Here is a 4,724-nt window from a genome sequence, read left to right as displayed (position 1 = left end):
CCCGCTTTAGACCCTCCAGAGGGAGCGTGGCCCTGCTGACACCTGATTTCCGCCCCCGTGCTACTGAATTCAGACTTTTGGTCTCCAGGCTGCGAGAGAATACATTTCTTTTCTTTTTAAGTTTATGGTAATTTGTTTATGGTGATTTGTTACAGAAGTCACGGGAAAGGAATACACCAGGTCTTCCAAAATTATACTCAATTTCAATCAAAACTTATTTTCTTGACAGCATCCTTTAATTTGGTGTTACAGAGGGCCAAAATCGAGTTGTACCAATTCACGCTAAGGAGAGTCCCTAATGCTCTAAGAGGTGATGAAATTTTTAAAGAAGGGGATTTAAAATTCCTCAAATTCTTTTTTTTTTTCTCATTAAACTTTTGTTTTAATGAGTCTCAAAATTCTGTGACAGATTTTTGGTCAAATCATTTCCATTAAAAAGGACTGATTTTTAAATAACTTAAAACTGCCACACACACAGAAACACAAATGGTCCACAAAACATTCTCCTTTCCTTCTGAAAGCTTTACAATGCATTGTTATCACTAACCAGTCTTTTACTATTCAACTTAAATGGCCGATTGAGGGGCATCTAGGTGGCTCAGTTGTTCAGCGTCTGCCTTCGGCTCAGGTCATGATCCCAGGGTCCTGGGATGGAGCCCCGCATCCGGTTCCCTGCTCGGTGGGAAGCCTGCTTCTCCCTCTCCCACTCCCCCTGCTTGTGTTCCCTCTCTCGCTGTGTCTCTCTCTGTCAAATAAATAAAATCTTTAAAAAAAAATGGCCAATTGACACAAACAGTTCTGAGACCGTTCTTCCACCACTCATTAAGAGTGGGTGGCAGGTATTGGGGCTAATATTCACTTAGCCTTCCGAGCTTTCTGGGCAGACTTGGTGACCTTGTCTGCTCCAGCTGACTTCTTGTCCACTGCTTTGACGACACCCACAGCAACCGTCTGTCTCATGTCACAAACGGCCCAGAGGAAGAGAGTCAGAGAAGCTCTCAACACACATAGGCTTGCCAGGAGCCACATCAACAATGGCAGCATCACCAGGTTTCAAGAACTTGGGACCATCTTCCAGCTTTTCTCCAGATCGACGATCTATCTTCTCCTTCAGCTCAGCAAACTTGCAAGCAATGTGAGCCGTGTGACAATCCAGCACCGGCGCATAACCAGCACTGATCTGGCCTGGATGGTTCAGGATAATCACCTGAGCCAGGAAGCCAGCTGCTTCCATGGGTGGGTCATTTTTGCTGTCACCAGCCACACTGCCACGACGAACATCTTTGACAGATACGTTCTTGACATTGAAGCCCACGTTGTCCCCAGGAAAAGCCCCCCTCAAAGTTTCATGGTGCATTTCCACAGACTTTGCTTCAGTTGTAACGTGACTGGAGCAAAGGTGACCACCATGCCGGGTTTAAGAACACCAGTCTTCGCTTGGCCCATAGGGACAGCACCAGTACCACCCATTTTGTAGACGTCCTGGAGAGGAAGACGCCAGGGCTTGTCGGTTGGATGAGTTGGTGGCAGGATGCAACCCAGAGCTTCGGGCAGTGTGGTTCCAGTGGCATTCCCATCTTTACGGGTGACTTTCCATCCCTCGAACCAAGACACGTTAGCATTTGGCTCCAGCATGTTGTCACCATTCCAATCAGAAACTGGCACAAATGCTTACTGTGTCAGGGCTGTAGCCAATTTTCTTAACGTAGGTGCTGACTTCCATAACGATTTCCTCATATCTCTTCTGGCTGTAGGACAACTCAGTGGAATCCCTTTTGTGAACACCAACAATTGGTTGTTTCACACCCAGTGTGGAAGCCAGAAAGACTTGCTCACGGGTCTGCCCATTCTTGGAGCTACCTGTTTCAAATTCACCAACACCAGCAGCAACAATCAGGACAGTACAGTCAGCCTAAGATGTGCCTGTAATCATGTTTTTGATAAAAGTTTCTGTGTCCTGGGGCATCAATGATGGTCACATAGTACTTGCTGGTCTCGAATGTCCACAGGGAGATATCAATGGTGATACCACGTTCACGTTCAGCTTTTAGTTTATCCAAGACCCAGACACCCTTGAAGGAGCCCTTGCCCATCTCAGCAGCCTCCTTCTCAAATTTTTTGATAGTTCTTTTGCTGATCCCACCACACTGGTAGATCAGATGACCAATAGTAGTAGACTTGCCCGAATCTACGTGTCCAGTGACGACGATGTTGATGTATTTTCCTTTCCCATTTTGGTTTAGGTTGAGCTGTGGTTTTCATGATACCTGTGTTCTGGCTGCAAACCCACTGCACAAAAGCTAAAATTCCTCAAATTCATGTCTCATTGGTAAGATTAATGTAAAGAAATAGAAGGGACTGAAACTGTAAGCAGTGGGGTACAAACTGGGGGTGGGGGCAACAAACAGGCAAATTATGAATGAAGGTCTGTCCTTAAGGGCTATCCCCTTAGTAGGGTGCTTCTTTTGACATGTGAGAACTTATAGATTCTTCAAACACCCTACACTTGTTCTCAGTGGCTCCAATGTCATCCTGTCCAATGCCTGGCACACAGTGAATGCTGGATCTGGTGGTGAATGAGTGAAGAGGTCAGGGAGGAAGGGGAGGAGCCAGGCTGTCACCCGAAGGCACGGATGGGATCTGGTGACCCACCCTCAGACCTCGTGATTACAGCCCATACAATGGAACTGTTATTAACATTCCTATAATGTACATTTCTCCACAATCTGAATCTTTTCCCCAAGTTCTCGGTCATGTATTGTAATTTACAATAATTTCTTATTTTCAGTAGCATATACCTCTAGTTTTCTGTGCAAATTTACCCTGTAGAGCAGATAAAATCTTCATGCTATAGAAAGAGCCAACGCTATGAGCCAAAACTCTTCAGGGATAACTTCTGGATGGCCACTCAAGTTAACGAAGAGCGAAAAACTGTAATTATCAACCCAAAAGAAAGCCAGGTGCCTAGAATAATCAAAGCCCATAAGGGACACCATTCACGGCATCTGCAACATACTTTCCTAAGCAACGTTAACATCAAAATATGGACAGCAACAGCCTCATCTCTCCTGCAATCTCCGTAAAATTATTATTTCTCAATAGTTATATTTATACTCCCCCTAGTTCTTGGAGTTCTTTTTAAAGTCCAAAAATAAATGGTAAAATAGGACAACATGGGGTCCTGTAAGAGACTGCCTATAGAATTAGCTCGAGCATGGATGCCAAAATAATCCTCAGGGCTCCACTCCCAGTTTTTGCTTCATTCAACAAAACAATGTTGAAAAACTACATTTGAGAGCATCTATTACTTTCAAGTACTACATAGACAAGTAGGAAATAAATCATTGCATATAAAAGACAGTACTTAGGGCGCCTGGGTGGCTCAGATGGTTGAGCGTCTGCCTTCGGCTCAGGTCATGATCCCGGGGTCCTGGGATCGAGTCCCGCATCGGGCTCCCTGCTCCTTGGGAGCCTGCTTCTCCCTCTGCCTCTCTCTCTCTCTCTCTCTCTCTCTCTCTGTCTCTCATGAATAAATAAATAAAAAGTTTTAAAAAAAAAAAAAAAAAAAAAAAAAAAAAAAAAAAAAAAAAAAAAAAAAGACAGTACTTAAGGGGAGTACTGCAAATGCCCTATAGAATATTTGGGCAAGCAGAGCTACAAAGCCCCCTTTGTTCGTGGGAAGCCTTTCAATCTATGCAATTAATTCGTACCACCTAGGACAGCCTGGAAGTCTCCTCTACCTTTGCTCTCCCGTTGCCGCCCGGGGTGGCCGTTCCCACCTGGGATTTGCCCATCAAATGGTGGCCTCCAACTTCAGCTAGAGCAGTGCTTCTGGAACTCTGAAGGACACTGGAGTCCACAGAGGATCTTGTTCAAATTCAGATTCTGATTCAGTTAGGTCAGGGGCAGAGCCCGAGGTTCTGCTTTTCTAATGAGCTCCCAGGTGGTGAGGACGGGGCTGGTCTGAGAAGTCCATTGGCGGGCTTAGCAAGGGATTAGAGCACTTTGTTTTTTCCTTAAAACAAAAACAAACCAACTTCTGAAGGCATCAGATTCTAGTAGCAGGTGTGATGTGTCCAGATTTCCATAAGGGTAGAGAAGCTGAAAAGCATTTGGATAAAGGGTGGTGCTAAGTAGCAAGTGTGGTTTCAGATGGGCTGCCCCGTTCAGCAAAGACTGTCAGGTACTGTCCCCGCCACATACTTCCTGTTGATCCCATCATTGAGTTGAGAATACTACTGGTGATCAGAGGGGGGTGGTGAGGAATCGGGGATGCTGAGTAAGTAAGCTAAAGTCCAGAGAAGTGGCCAGCCCAAGAGGATACCCAATGCACGTCTGCTAGAATAGGCATCGGGAGTGACTGTTGTGTTGAGGCTACTGGACTGGGGCCATCAGTAGAATATTTTCTCCTTTCTTAGAGTACTAGCCCATGGGTCATGTCTTTTTCTGCTGGGTATGCCCAGCTTCTGGCTCCTATCAGGGCTCACAACATGCTGTCATCACAAGACTTGTGAGAAGTAGGAGCACGTAAAGGAGGCTCAAGGATGCAGATGATGCCTCGGACTACAATCACGCCAGCCAAAGACAGCAGGATGTCCCTGACCTGCACAGTAACAGAAAGAGAGGAAGCTGGAGCAGTTGGCCTGGAGGTCACACAGCAAATCCACCAACAGGGGAACACTTTGAGGAAGCAGCCTGCCGTGCACCACGAGGCAGTATCAGGT

General features: G+C 45.9%; 1 pseudogene; it reads right to left on the bottom strand.

The window, feature by feature from the left end:
- Window positions 1-855: 855 nt before the first annotated feature.
- LOC113925375 lies at window positions 856-2,225 on the bottom strand (annotated as a pseudogene).
- Between the last annotated feature and the right edge of the window lie 2,499 nt (window positions 2,226-4,724).

Source organism: Zalophus californianus, chromosome 2, assembly GCF_009762305.2.
Source record: "Zalophus californianus isolate mZalCal1 chromosome 2, mZalCal1.pri.v2, whole genome shotgun sequence".
NCBI classification, from domain to species: Eukaryota; Metazoa; Chordata; class Mammalia; order Carnivora; family Otariidae; genus Zalophus; species Zalophus californianus.
The sequence above is the reverse complement of the archived record's forward strand: the minus strand, read 5'-3'. Positions and strand labels throughout refer to the sequence as shown.